Source organism: Cetorhinus maximus, chromosome 1 (genome assembly GCF_964194155.1).
Source record: "Cetorhinus maximus chromosome 1, sCetMax3.hap1.1, whole genome shotgun sequence".
NCBI lineage: Eukaryota > Metazoa > Chordata > Chondrichthyes > Lamniformes > Cetorhinidae > Cetorhinus > Cetorhinus maximus.
In genome coordinates, this window is record NC_135879.1 from 206,893,218 (window position 1) to 206,909,454 (window position 16,237).

The 16,237-nt window shown below is 38.9% G+C and overlaps 1 protein-coding gene across 13 annotated transcripts in view; it reads left to right on the forward strand.

The window, feature by feature from the left end:
• Positions 1-16,237, forward strand: part of tcf4 (transcription factor 4) — a 578,439-nt gene that overhangs the window by 404,342 nt on the left and 157,860 nt on the right. The window contains exon 1 of one of the 13 annotated variants that reach the window (XM_078552291.1): positions 13,438-16,237. This exon is cut by the window's right edge and continues 1,758 nt beyond it. The exons of the other annotated variants lie outside the window; for them this stretch is intronic. The gene's annotated coding sequence lies outside the window, so the exon portion shown is untranslated. Of the gene's footprint in view, positions 1-13,437 lie in introns of those variants that run through there. 13 annotated transcript variants of the gene reach the window in all.

Sequence of the window (16,237 nt, forward strand, 5' to 3'; positions counted from 1 at the left end):
AAAACCAGATAATCTGTTTTTTGTTACATTGATTGAGGCATAAATATTGGCCTGGACACCGGTGATAAGTTTCCTATTGTTATTCGAAAAAGTGCTGTGGGATCTTTTACGTCCACCTGAGAGGACATTGTGTCCTTTGAAGTTTGCATTACCTTATTTATCAGGTGAACAAAGTTACAATGCCTTCATGACAAAAAGATTTTATCCAAAATCCTTATGCAAATATTACTTTTGTGGATTATATAAATATCTACGTGGTCCAGACACATCTATAAAGTCAGGTTGAAATATCGTGAATGGACTGCATTGTGAGACATAAAGAAGAAACTTACATCTGCATTGGGCCTATTACATCTCAGAGATGGCCCAAAGTATTTCACATATAACGTACATGCAGATACAGTTTATGTTGTCAAATCCAGCAGCCATTTTACACATAGCAATATCCCAGAAACAGCATTGAGATTAGATGTTTTTGTGGTATTAATTGCTCAGACTCATAGAAGGATTCTAAGAGTGGTAGATTGTTTGGACAGCTGGAGAGAACCCCTTTGTCTGGCACTGATATAATTTTCCTGACTAAACCCCCAAATGGAGGATCCTGCAGAACTCCCTCAGCATAAGAACTCATGGAGAGAGCAGCAAAGAGAATCAGCACAGCAGCCATGCCCACTTTTTACAGCACTAGCTGCTGTATTTGATAGGAGTTTAAACTTCTATGTGTAGGTGTGTAAGTGGGTGGGGTGGCAGCTGGGCAGGGTGGTAGAAGGATGAGGTTGGTTGGGGAGGAGTCAGGTGGGATCAAGGGGAGAGTCAGTGGGGGGTGGGATCTGAGAAATAAACAGTTGCAAACAGTGGGTGATGGGGGGAGGTCAGTTGCATAGTTACCCAGGTGTTAGACTAGGATATTTCTGTCCAACGTTTCCTGGGTAACTTAGGTAAGTAAGTCGAAACCGTCTGAAGTCTCCGAATCTAACTCAGTCGGGAACTTTTTCAGAGGGTCCTGAGGAGCAGGGGGATTCCCAAGCAATTTCTATGGAGTCAGTGGGTCAGGACTTTCGCAGGGTCCCGATGTGCATCTTCAGTCATACAGTATCGGTGGGAGTGACCACAGCACAATCCTTCTGGAGACAAAGTCCTGTCTTTACATTGAGGATACCCTCCATCGTGTTGTGTGGCACTGCCACCGTACTAAATGGGATAGATTTCGAACAGATCTAGCAACTCAAGATTGGGCATCCATAAGGTGCTGTGGGTCATCAGCAGCAGCAGAATTGTACTCGAACACAATCTGTAACCTCATGGCCCGGCATATCCCCCACTCTACCATTACTACCAAGTGAGGGGATCAACCCTGGTTCAATGACGAGTTACCAGGAGCAGCACCAGGCATACCTAAATATGAAGTGTCAACCTGGTGAAGCTACAGCACAGGACTACTTGCATGCCAAACAGCATAAGCAGCAAGTGATTGACAGGGCTAAACAATTCCACAACCAATGGATCAGATCTAAGCTCTGCAGTCCTGCCACATCCAGTCATGAATGGTGGTGAACAATTAAACAACTCACTGGAGGAGGAGGCTCCACAAATATCCCCATCCTCAATGATGGGGGAGCCCAGCACCTCAGTGCAAAAGATAAGACTGAAGCATTTGCTACAATCTTCACCCTGAAGTGCCAAGTGGATGATTCATCTCGGCCTTTTCTGGAGGTCTCGAGCATCACAGATGCCAGTCTTCAGCTAATTCGATTCACCCCACATGATATCAAGAAATGGCTGAAGGCACTGGATACTGCAAAGGCTATGGGCCTTGACAATATTCCGGCAATAGCACCGAAAGCTTGTGCTCCAGAACTTGCCACGTCCCTAACCAAGCTGTTCCAGTACAGGTACAATACTATCATCTACTCGGCAATGTGGAAAATTGCCCAGGTATGTCCTGTACACAAAAAACAGGACAAATGCAACCCAGCCAATTACCATCAGTCTAGTCTCGATCATCAGTAAATTAATGGAAGGGGTCATTAACAGTGCTATCCAGCAGCACTTGCTTACCAATAACCTGCTCACTGACGCTCAGTTTGGGTTCCGCCAGGGTCACTCAGCTTCTGACCTCATTACAGCCTTGGTTCAAACATGGACAAAAGAGCTGAACACCAGAGGTGAGGTGAGAGTGACTGCCCTTGACATCAAGGCAGCATTTGACCGTGTGTGGCTTCAAGGAACCCTAGCAAAACTAGAGTCAATGGGAATCATGGGGAAAGCTGTAGGAGTCATACCTAGCACAAAGGAAGATGATTGTGGTTGTTGAAGGTCAATCATCTCAGCTCCAGGACATCACTGCAGGAGTTCCTCAGGATAGTGTCCTAGGTCCAACTATCTTCAGCTGCTCCACCAATGATCTTACTTCTATCGTAAGAAATGGGGATGTTCACTGATGATTGCACAATGTTCAGCATCATTCATGACTCATCAGATACTGAAGCAGTTCATGTCCAAATGCAGCAAGACCTGGGCAATATCCAGGCTTGGGCTGACAAGTGGCAAGAAGGGCGAGGGCAGCAAATAGATGGTAACACCACCACCTGGAAGTTCCCCTCCATGGCACTCACCATCCTGACTTTGGAGATATATTACCATTCTGCCAATGTAGCTGGGTCAAAATCCTGGAACTCCCTTCCTTACAGCACAGTACCTACATCACAGGGACTTCAGCAATTCAAGAAGGCAGCTCACCACCACCTTCTCAAGGGCAATTATGGATGAGCAGAGAAGCCAATGTCCCATGAAATAAATAAAGTAAACACCCGGGGTCCAACGATCCAGGGACGGGAAGATCTGGATCATAGGCTATGTACTTAAATCCTAGAATTTAAACACATCACCTTCTGGCTCAGGCCAAAATGCTACTTACTGAGTTAAACTAGCTCTGCATTAGATTGCATCCTTAAGATATGAAATTGTCTTTTTTTAAGCACTTTTATCACTAAGACACATTGTTTTATGTTAATTTTTTATTCATTCCAGGGATGTGGGTGTCGCTGGCTAGGCTAGCATTTATTGCCCATCTCTCATTGCCTTTGAGAAGGCGCTGGTGAGCTGCCTTCTTGAACCGCTGCAGCCCATGTCGTGCGGGTACACCATGTTTGTGGATGGGATGCCAATTGAGCGAGTTGCTTTGTCCTGGATGGTGTCGAGTTTCTTGAGTGTTGTTGGAGCTGCACTCATCCAGGCAAGTGGAGGGTATTCCATCACAACCCCGACTTGTGCTTTGTAGATAGTGGACAGGCTTTGCAGAGCTACTCGTCACAGATTCCTAGCCTCTGACCTGTTCTTGTAGCCACAGTATTTATATGGCTACTCCAGTTCAGTTTCTGGACAATAGTAACCCCCAGGATGTTGATAGTGGGTGATTCAGTGATGGTAATGCCATTGAATATCGAGGGGTGATGGTTAGATTCTCTCTTGTTGGCGATAGTCATTGCCTGGCACTTGTGTGGAACCAATGTTACTTGCCACTTGTCAGCCCAAGCCTGGATATTGTCCATTTGTAGTTAGTGCCTCGAGTTTGAGTTTTTACCATAATTTTATGTGCCACAGGGAAAATACATTGTAAGCATTGATTCCTTGCTGGAAAACAGTTTCACAGATGTAAGGTGCCTTCCTCTACATTACCCAAGTGTGCAAACGTTATCAATAACTTCTCTCGCTCAAATGTCACACACATTTGTAGCAGGTGTCTTTCTTTTTGCTAACTAGAGAGTACTACAGTTGTAGTACCCCAACCTTGGCTGAGATCAACTAACTCAGTAAAGACAGTGGATTGAATCAGGAACCTTCCATCACCTTTGTGGCTTAGTCTGATGGAGTTAATTGATGCACCAGTTACTGAATCTGTCACATATTTACTACTTTAGCTGACGTCAATGAAGAATTTATTTTATTCTCCAGCCTTAACTCAAAGGCTTCTTAATGTTGCACCCTTGTCTTAGTTCTGGGCTTACTGACTTAATTAAATTGTCTCCTTACCTCTACATTATCTATGCCTCTCATGATTTCTAAAGAACTGGTCCCCCTCAACCTTCTCTTCCACAGTGAAAGCCAGCTTAGTTCTTTTGAGTGTTTCTCAGCTTCACATCCCATGGACCAGAATCATTCTTATCACTCCTTTCTGAACATTTTGAAGAGAGATGCCCTGAATTGCCCACAGTGTTTCAACTATGGCTTCACTACTTAAATTGTAAACTTATAATTCAAAAAGGGGTGAAAGCTTAGTTGCCCAGGTAAACAACAGTGAACTTATCTGAAGCATATTTTTTATGAAGCAGTGGAGTTTATTAGAGAGTCAGATTGACAACTAATGAAATCCCCTGCTCAGTTATTAAGGTGCAGATGTAAAAAGGAAAACTATTAATCAACTTCCTATATGGTTGATTCCAAATGCCGGTACAATATTGACATGATTGTTTATAATCCTCAAAGGCCATCATACAGATGGTGCTGTTTCTGATAGTAAAACCAGATCATAAAGATTGCTTCAGTGAAACTGGTGGATAGTTTTTAATATTTGTTTCATGTGGAAGTTACATTAGAACATTGGAATGCAGGAATGAGAAAAGTTCTTTCATCCTACCCAGTTGATTTTGCTTGATTCACATATGAAGACAGTTCAGGCAATTAAGTGAAAAAAAAACATTTGTGGAAGTGGCTCTATGGAGAAATTACATGTGATTAGAACATTTTCTTAAGCTCAGATTTCACCCCACCCCTCCTCCCGAGAACTAAATCATCTTGCTCTCAGAATTTGAGTTTACCTCCCAGTTTTTTCTGCACAGGATCTTTCATTGGGTTGTGTGTGGAATAATTCATGAGTGGCATTTTAAGTTTGAATGTGTTGTGTACTTTGTAGTTTAGTGTACTTTTTTTACATCTTGTAAAGGAAAAATATCACAAATCCACTACATGCGAAAGTTCCTCACTTGGCAGATTTTGCCATCTGCAAGCTTTTTTTCAAGATTCAGACTTGACAAGCTGATATTTTTTCATTGGTTACACAGATCTAAAAGTCATCCTGATATTACTAGCAGCGGAATGACCAATTCGCTGCTAATGGGTACTGTTGCCAAGGCTCATTGTCTATTTATTTTAGAATAAATTCACACATGATGAGCGATACCAATTGCAAATAATAAATTCATAAAATTTTGCTATCATTTGTCCAACTATACCATGCAGGCTTTTGTGCCTGTATCTCATGATGATTCTGTTAGAACTCAACTCCTTTTAAGCTTCAATAGGAATGCTAAAGTTCCCAAATTGTTGAAATGTACCGCTTTAACTAAAACTTTTCTACACTTAACAGGCAAGTCAGTGTGAGAACCAAATAACTATTAGTTGCCTCAACACATTGGAAATAAAGTAAAACAACCTGATCAGTTGATATATTCTGCTTTGTTATCTGTGTTTTTATGTTTCTTTGCAAAGAAAGTATTTGATAATTGTGTTGCAAAGCAAAATTCTTGTGTAAAATGGAGATCACTAAAGTACTATTGAAACAACTGGGGTGAGAGGAAAGAAAAATTTGATGCAGGTGATTAAACTAAGAGCAAAAAGGGCAGAACTTTTCAACATTACAAGTTCGATTTTGAAGGTGATTATCTGAAATACTTTGTGGTAGAGCCACAAAATATATTTCTTGACAAGATCCTTTGTTCATCACTGAGAATGCTTTCACATCTTGAGCATATTTGTTTAGTTACAAACTATTCTATGGTCACCAGTAAAAGGTATTTTGTGTCATCACCTCTTAAAATTTAACTTAATAAATGTTTCAACAGCTTTTACAATTGATTTGTGGTAATTGCTGATGTGTAATATACAGAAATCATTATGCAACTTCATTGCTGTCATTTTCAACATTTCAATGAAAATATGTGTCAATTCAGTGAGGAGACTTGGTCATACCTAATAAAAATCTTCAAGATTTTGAAGGGGATTAACAAGGTTAATCAGGCAGCCTGTTCACCATAATGAAGGGTTCAAATACCAGAGAGAGTTCAAAAACAAGGAAACTAAGAGCGAAAAGGGCAGAACTTTTCAACATAATAAGTTAGATATTTTGTGAAATGAGTTACTGGAAGGCTAAATGTGTTGCTGCAAAGAAGGGACTGAAAGATGCTGAGCTGGTAGTGTTAAGTTATCAAAAGTGGTTCTTAACAGTTTTTTTCATCCTGAACAATCTTATATATTTTTTGTTTTTCTAAAGGGGAGTTGGATATACCCTACTCTTTTTTTAAGACAGTTACAGAAAAAGATCTTGGTCTGAGTTTTCCACCCAATGGCACTGGTTATTTTGATGTAATTTAGCTGAAATCGATGTAACCATCACAAAGTTTTAAGAGCAAATTATGTTTAGCATAACTCAAGTTTCCATTTCTGTGATCTCTTGCACTAATTTTAAAAAACCTGCATGCTAGAAAACATACTAAGGACATGATAAGGCACTATATAAATGCAAGTTTGTTCTTCCATAATTCTGATATTCGCATTAATACAGAATAAACCTTGTTGTATACCATTTGCATTTACAGGTATGGTGATGTTGGGGTGCTTGTTAACACAACAAAGTATGAGGCGTCTCTAGGATAGAAGATCTTGAATGCCAATTAGGTGATAGTATATAGTTGTAACATTCCCCGCTTTAGTATTTCAATTTTGAACCTGTAACTTTTGATTACCTGTACCATTACATGGTTTCCTCTGTTACAATGGTTAGATGTTAGAGAAATTTCAAAATATTGTGAGTGTAAAATGAAAGCTTATCAATGCTTTGAATAGAAAATTGGTCATTTTCCACATTTACGAGTATTTTAAGTGGAAAGTAGCCACTTTGCAGCAATTAGCATGCAATGCTAATTTAAAGTTGATCAATTGATTTTCATTGATTTCAAAATCTATTAAAGAAAATGAAATGAAAATTGACTGGTTCTGTGAAGGGCAGATGATCTGCTCTGCCAAATTACTGCTTTTTCCTCCATCATAAAGTCAGAAGAGATGTCCACTGACGATTGCACCACATTTAGCTCCATTTAAAATTCCTCAGATAATGAACCAGTTCTTGCCCACATGTAGCCAGAGCTAGACAACATTCAGGCTTGGACCGATAAATGGCAAGTCATAATTGTGACACACAAGTGTCAGGCAATGACTATCTCCAACAAGAGATATTCCAACCACCTCCCCTTGACGTTCAACCATTGAATGTCTGTAAGGCAGAGGTAGATAGATTCTTGATAAGCAGGGTTAGAAAGGTTATCAAGGGTAGGCAAGAATGGGAGGTTAAAATCAGATCAGCCACGATCTTATTGAATGGTGGAGCAGGCTCAAGCGGGCGAGTGGCCTACTCCTGCTCTTAGTTCGTATGTAAGCCCCCCACCAATAATATCCTGAAGGTCACTATTGACTAAACTGGTCCTGCTACACAAATATTGTGGCTACAAAAGCAGGTCAGAGGTTGGGTATTCTGTGGCAAGTGACTCACCTCCAGACACCCAAAGCCTTTCCACCATCTGCAAGGCACAAGCCAGGAGTGTGATTGAGTTCTCTCCACTTGCATGGGTGAGTGCAACTCCAACAACACTCATGAAGCTTAACGCCATCTCATATAGTCCACTTGATGCACTATGTCTGCAATATGTACCATATACAAGATGCATTGTAGCAACTCACCAAGTCTTCTCAACGGCACCTTCCAAACCTCTGAACTCTACCATCTAGAAGGGCAAAGGCAGTGGGCACCACCACCTCAAAGATACCTCCTTCCCCCCCCCCAACAACTCCAAGTCACACACCTTCCTGACTCAGACCTACGTCAATTTTCCTTCATCCACCCTTGCTGGTCCAAATCCAGGAACTGCCTCCCTAATAGCACTGTGGGAGTACTTCATCACACTGACTGCAGCTGTTCAAGAAGACTGCTCACTGCCACCACCTCAAGGGATATTAGGGATGCGCAATAAATGCTGGCTATGCCAGTGACGTTCGTTCCACATCCCGTGAAGGATTATATAGATTTTGTTTTATTCTTTTAAAGTACAATTTCACAAAACTGTTCTTTCTGCTTTTCCCCTTCCTTCCTCTCCCAACTTTTCTTTCCAACGTAAAAATTGTGGGCTGTTATTTATATCCTCAACAGATTAAAAATCCTAGCACTCCCCTGTTACTCCCTTAGTTCTGGGCATGAACATGCACCAGAGGAAATGCAGAAAATGGTAGCATTGTAGTATTGTAGATATGTAGCTGGACTAGTAATACAAAGACCTAAATTAATAACCCAAAGGAGTGAGTTCTAATGCCACCATGGCAGCTGGTGAATTAAAATTCAGGTAATAAATAAATCTGGAATAAAAAGCTAGACCCAGTAATGGCTACCAAATAGCAACCGGGTTGTCATAAAACCTCATCTGATTCACTAGTGTCCTTTCAAGCAGAAGGTCTGCCATCCTAGCCCAGTCTGGTATGTGTGACTCCAGACCTAGAACAATGCAGTTGACTCTGACAAGCCACAAAAAGGACACTTAGGATGTGCCCGTGATGCCCACATTCTGTGGATGAATGGAAAAGAAACCTGGCCAGACCAGGAGAATCTGCAAAATTAGCAGCTCTCAGCTGACATGATGGTGGATGTACTATGAGTATCCTGGGCTAGGCTGGGGATATGACAGATTGTCTTATGTTCCTGTTGGAAATATGTGTAATGTGGAAGTGGGGTGAAGATGCCCACAGTTGAACAGCTTGCTGATACTCTCTGACTAGGCTAACATGGTGCACCAGAGGCTTGCCAGTTCCTGTGGACCTGAACTGCATCATGAGCTGGAACCTTCCTATGCAGAATCGAAGAACTGAGGGGAGTGTAGGGAATATTCCTGTCTTTGCAGTTTTCAACCTTTTCAATTCTTTGTTATGCTTTTCAATTTTAAGATCATTTTAATGAGATATGTGATTTTGGTTAGTCAGGAATGTGATGAGATATTTTTGGTAAGCAATTGGAGTTTATCGTTTGATTGCCATACCATCTCAGCTATTTTTTTTGAGTCACTCATGAATCAAAACTGTTGACATATCCACAACAGGTTACATATTAGTGACATTTTGTTTGTCAGTGGGGAAGTTTATTCCAAATGATTAATTGTTTTCTGTATGCCCATGATGTGGGTTTAATTTTTGGTGATTAATTGTATTATTCCAGATCTTCGCAATTTTAAAAATAATTTGCAAGTTATAACCCTGGTGGTTTTGAGTTGCTATTTAATACAGTGTGTCTTTGTATTATGGGGGAAGTATAGTAAAAGGATCTATACTAATGGCCTTTTCTGAGATGTTGTAGTTAATTTTTTAAACTTTTATATTCAAAAATACCCTAATGTATTGTGGATTTTTATCAATCTTGCCCTTTTAACAGCATATCTGTGGTTTTGGTTAAAAATATAAATGCTGGAAATTTATACATCATAAAATATTCTATTGAGCAAGCAAGTCAACACATGAAAGACAAACCTAAATTAAAGTTTTGGTTTCTGATAAATGAATCATAACCTATCTTAGTTTTCGTAAAATGTTTTACTGCCATAAAGATGCTGTATAAGTGCAAATTGTTGTTGCAGCTCTGTGCTGACTCAGTTGCTAATTTTTTCCAATATTTTCTGTTTTTAATTTTCCCTAGTTTTCCAAAATATCTTTCCAATACATTTTTCACTGTTTTGTAGCTCACAGTTGTCAGGATTGTTAGTGAGGCTGTAGGGTTGGGGGTTGGGTGGGTGCAGGTTGGGGTGGTGTGAGGGTTTCTTTCTTAGATACAGCATGTTCTGATCTAGCAGTATTACTTAACCATTTTTATAATTATTTTGTCCACTTTTGCATATCATTTATTATGTTCAAATCTTTGAACATGTAATATCGCATCTAGACTTGTTTATTGTTTGAGGATGAAGAATGCGTTGAATTGCTTGCTCTTTTTGCTGTCTCTATTTTTGCTCTTGATATTCTTGATTTGATGTCCCAAATAAAAACTTAAAGCTAATTCTTGTAGGAAAAGAGTAAGTAAGTCCCAAGCTTACCTGTTGTTACTCGAGACAAAAGTCAGTTGTGGTAATGTTGCTGCTGTCCTGCACTGAGGCATTTGATAGCATTGTTTTCAGATAATATTTCTCCAAGCTTACCTTGTTCTCTTGAAAAGACACATTGAATCTAGACTCAGGGCTTCCCAGGATTTTATAATTCCATTTTAGTTTCTATTAAAGAATGCTCAATGAGCCTCAAATTTTATACTGTAATAAGTCTGCATGCATTTTTAAATTGGTTTTAGTACTTCAGAAATTTATCTCAGATTAGGACTTGAAAATCTAGAGTTTCTTCAAGTGCTGTAATTGCTTAAGTATTCCTTTAAATTATCACTACCAAAAGATGGCTTGGACTTACAGAATGGTTACTTTTACACACAAATTAGATCATGAAACCTTGGAATTTTTCAGTAATAAAATTTAAAACAAATGGTTGAAATGCTGAGGAACAAAGCTAAAAAGATGATCATCTCCTCGCTGGGCAGCTAGAGCAACAGTCAAACTCCACCCCTGCAACGGTGTTCCTGTTCCCCAAAGTGCAGAGATCTGGCTGCAAAATATTGATGGAATTTAGAGGGTGATAACTCTATTGTGGCATTTTTGCATCGAGGACCATTTCTGAAAGTTTTTTAGTGAAATGGTGAAGAAGGAAAAACATATTCTGAAATTTAGTTCTGTGTAGTTTGTGTCTGGTTCTAGTTGTTTCCTGTTAACTCAGATGGTTGGGATTATATACAGTTTTCTGTTATGTCTGAGTGTGTTCAGCCTTAAAATATGAATTGAAGGCATCAAATTTCTCTTTTTAATGCTATGTTGATTTAAATTTTAAGGTTGATGGGCTAATTTCTACCAAAACGCATAGTAAAATCCACTTTAAAGCCCATCCGGCTTTGGCAATATGTTGCTGTATGTTTGTGTGCAGTTACAAGCCTGCCTTAGCTCATTGTGTGAGAGTGGGCTTCCAGCAATGCCAAAGGGTCTACTTAGAACTGTAGTGGATTCAGCTCCCTGGAAAGGTCGTCAAACATCTGAGATAAATGAGACATTTCTTCTTAGATACCCTGGTAGCATGTGGTGTCTATTTTTTTCCACCCCAAAAAAGAAATCCATTGAGTCTTCAGAAGGTGAATAGGTAAATGATTGGTGAGATTTCTGACTTTTTATTTAAAAGAAACTTTTTTTTTCGGTAGTTATCTCATCAGTAGTGCTAACCATCACTATTCTAGCGATAATCGTTTGGGGATAATGTTTTTTGAAAAGCATTTAACAAGACAACAATACGGTATCAGTAGGATGACTGGCCAATGAATCCGCTTGAAGTACCAGGGCTTTCAGTGTATCACAGCACTCTATAAATAGGAGCACTCAACCTGCCTGGATGGCTAAATTATCAAGAAAATTGAAAATATTAATTTCCCTGCTCAGATTTATAAATGCTGAATTACCGCTACTCGTATTTAGGAAACACTGTCATGTAGTTGTGCACATTTAGTACTGAAAAGTGCAGCAGATTATTTTCCTTTTTCTACCAGTTTCTCAAGGCTCCCCTAATTTTTCGTTTATTTTCCAATTCTCAATCATCAATTTTTGCTCTTTTCTTTTTGCTTTCAGCATTTTTGTAATCAGGTTAATGTGTCATAGTATTCTTAGGAAATCTGCCAGTAGCTTAACATGGGATAAGTGAAACAAATGGATAGATTTTGAAAATATTATGGAAGTTCTTACTAGTTTTTTAAAAATATGTTTTTTTAATGATTTATAGTTAATTCATTAATGAATTAAATTTGGATAGAAACAATGTGCAGCCTAATTATACTCAAACCTCCCTCCCCAAATCCTGGTGTGCCTTGAAGCATGTATCCCTAAAGTGGTTTGAAAATTGTAATTTGAATATTTGTACTTGTCAAAAATATGTTGTATGCAACTTCCTTAAAAAGCAATAGTATACCTATATGTTCTCAGCAAGAAGTAAAATTCTCTTTATATACAAAATGCATGCATATAATTTATAAGGAGGTATTTTAACCCTATTTTTTTAGCTTTGGGCACAGGCAGAAGAAGGAATTTAAACTATTAATGATGCTGTCCTGTTCATGACCACATCTGAACCCCTTGATCAAGTTACACCCTGGTAACCTGAGTGTCTATTAGATTATATTTAAACTATGGAAGATTTTGCAAGTTTACAGTGAATTAAATATCTACTAACATCACAGTGATATTGAGGCAACATTTGAAGTTGTAATTTTGTACCTTGCTTATAAAGATTGTCTTGGAAAGATGCATCAATTAAAAACTGCATTCCTCTCTGGAAAGGGGGAAATCAGAAGAGGCAGTTCCTAATTTCCCCTGTATTGCCTTTTAAATTCATGACAATATTTCATGCTGGAAAGCCTATGTAACTCTGCCCACAATTGCTTCATGAATTTCCACAAGTAACTGTAGTGTTGCTTTATTCTATCCATGCACTTTAAAAAAAAACTAGCCATTGTTTCCATTGAGATCAAAAAGTAATGATGCAGTTGTTCAAGTTTGACGCTTGCACAGATTTTCAATGCAACTTATTGTAGATGATTAAAAGGGTACTATTTTATTTCAAATGAAACAGTCTACTAGATTTAGGATTTGTTTATGTATGTATACTTTGTGAAAAGGGATAATTTTGAAATATATATATGTGTGTGTGTGTCTGAAAAATAAAATACATGTGCATATTTGCAAAGTTTTTCATGTATATATTTGCATGTATGTATGTGCTATTATATGTAAATCTAATGGTGAAAATAGGCTACTTGTCCTGTAGCTGTACTTCTGCGATCTTACATTCATGTTGTGACAAATAAATGTCTTTCTGGGAGAGGGAATTATTTTGCTTCGTTAACAGAATGTTGGTGTGTTCCAGGTTGTTAATTGGCACAGCATCCCGAGGATTTTCATCACAGTGGTCCACAGCACTTTTTTCCCTATTATTTTGAACTGTAATTTTCTTTAATGTTTAAATATGTATTCATGTCTTTTAATGCAACAAGTTATGCTGCACTGAAAAGTATGCTGAAGGTATGAATAACTTATTTGAACATTTTAACTACCTTTATTTTGGAGGGGGAAGTGGATTACAGCTAAAGAATCACCATAAGGTCTGCATCGCATTTTTAATTTAGTAACTAACATATGAATACATTTGCATATTAATTAGTTGCAGATTAAATCATGCATACATAAGAGCTTCCTTACTGCGTTCAATGTTTGTCAAAAGCCCCAAGTCTAAGCTGATGGTTGCTGTGTGAAAAAACTACCCTGTGTTCTTTCTTAATTCATTTATATATAGATATACTATCAGTCACGCATACACCAAATGTTTTTTTTAAATTGTGGTCAATCTTGCATAATGGCATCTGATACCTGCATGTCCCTTCTGAGCATATTTTCAGTGCATCAATTTCCTGTTCATAATCATGTTAAACACCCCCTTAATTGCATAGCATATCCCTGTTAACTCTTCAAACACTGACTGCTTTCTGAATGCTTTAACATAGTAAATGTTTATTTTCTTTTTCTGTGCTTAAGATGCCTAAATTAACACTTTTCCTTCAATCTTTTATTATTTAATAATTGATGTGCATTAAATTCAAGTAAGATTATTAGCAGCAGTGTGGACACAGGCTGAAGCCAGTGTTTTTCTTTTTATTTATCTATATAAGTAGATAATTTCAGCTTATTACGTAGTATTCCCAAAAACTCCAAGTATTTGTAAACTGAGAAAAGAAATACAATTAATTACCCAGAGAAAAATTGATTATTGTCTGTCTGATAACGAACACGCGTAACTGAAGGAAGTGCAATCCAGTAATTTAATCCAAGATTCCAGGTGATACCGTAAACCATCCAAGCAAAGCTTCAGCATTTCATAATCACCATCTAGGCCATGTTGTTACAGCGCAGCCCTGCATACACTGCATCAGCTGGACACTGATTCCATTGGGGGTGGCCAAAAGAGAGGGGAAGGAGGTTAACTCCACTTCTGGTTTAGTTCTGTGCTAACCGTGACTGTGGGTCCAGATGTCAAGTATCAATGCACAACATAACCTGGAACTGTGATGATCTTACATGGCGGGGTTGGGGGGGATTAGCTCTTGTGATGACATCATTGCAGGCATATCAGGAAATCAGTTATATAAAAATTGGCAAGAGATTCAAATGCACAATACAACTAGTTGTTCTTTGCGATCTCTTGCTCTGTGATCGATCTCCCTTACTCCCTCCATTATCCAGCAAATTGTTCTTCCTCTTGTCAATTAACCATTATGAATACATACATCGTTAGTGTTTACTACTTCAGCAAATTCTGATCCCCAACTTTGGTAAGCCCAACAAAGTGTTAGTATTTTTTCTGTTCAAATTGGAGAAATTGTTTCTGACACTTGCTTTGTTCCTACGTTTGTATTTTTTTCCCCTTGCTTGTATTTTTTGAGTGTTTTTTTTTAAATATTTGTCTACTGCAATAGGTAACACTGTCACTACAAGGGCAGGTTTATGAAGCCATTTGTCATTACTCTAATTGCATCTTTAACTGGTCAGAAACTGACCCGTTACACCAGCTCAACAGTTGTGATTGAACAGCAATTTTCATTGGGAGAGTGAATTTTTCATCAGCAAATTTAAGTAATTTCATGGGTCGGATTTGACAGCTTGCAGTCAGCAAATGTCAGCCAATTAGTTCTGATCAATCGCCAGCCAAGAAGAAAAAAATTGTTTGGATTGATGTCATCTATGCCCTCACCAAATAACCTTTCCATGAATAGATTTATTTTTAAAACGTGAATCCTAGAAATCTTTAAAAAAAAATGTAGAATGCCATAAATATATACTATTAGCGCCTGAACAGACAGGTTAATATTTCAGTTGATGCCCTTCATCAGATCTGATGAAATCCTGCAACTTAAAAACCAAGTTGTATTTTCTTTTTTCGTTTGGTGACAGACCTGTGTGCTTCCAGTATTTTCTACGTATAGCCCACCTGTCTGGTAGCTTTTGTAAGGGGATGGAATTTCCCAGAGTGTTTCCCAGGATGGACACCCCCCCCCCCCCCCCCCCCGGCACTCCGCGCCCACCAAATCCCAGAAATGAGCATTGCACCACCTAATGGATGATGGGCTGGATGCCCTTTCTTCACCCTCGTATATTTGTTTATATGTAAACTCATGACTGTGATATTTCTGTATTTTGCCAAGCCTAAAAGACTCCTCCACAGCTTATTTTACTTTGGTTTGTTGCCGCGGCAATACCCTCGCTCTGTGTGAATGGGTCTTCCACAGCCAATTGTACCTTCAGGCTCAGAAGGGACAAAATAAGCCATCATACTTTTCCTAATCACGAGCAATGTCTGCTGAAAAGTGCACAAATGTGAACATCAGGTGAGGGCAGGATGAGTTGTGATGGCCCCACAGTCAAATATCCTGCTGACACCTCTCTGTTTAAGTTCACGCAGGAGGAATGGCTGCTTGAATGGGTTAGCAGAAAGCACCTATTGTCCACAAATCCATAGCCCAGCACAATTCCATGCCATTAGGAAAAGATTGCAGAAAATTGGAGAACAAATAGAGGTCTGATAGAAGCTGAGATTTGGGATGCTACCTTTTTTTGATAGGGTGGGGATGGGGAGTATGGAGCAGATTATTTTTGCAGAAATACATTCCCTGCTGTCTGATTTCACTGTGGATTGATGGGTGAGGCTACCTTGCTGGAGCAGGGAGAGAGATGAGGAGGAGGAATTTGGGGCAACGAGAGGCAGCAAGTGGATGACAAAAATGACTGATTTTTTTTTTAAAAAGACAATGCAACTAATTGAATTAGGCCATTAGAAATAAACAAATTGCAAATTGGAATAAACAACATGGAGCCAATCTGCTAGATTATTAAAGCTTCTAAAATATAGAAAGTCAGGTTAATTAGAATCAAAATGTGCTAGCTTTTTCATAAACAAGCATGTTGTGTTGTAAACGGCCCTCTTCTGTGTGTTGTGTTGGCCCTTCTATTTGTTGTTTCTGCTGTTGTTTTTTTTAAGTGCACCCGAAGCTTCAGGGTTCAGTAGATCCCAGAGAAACCAATGCACAGCC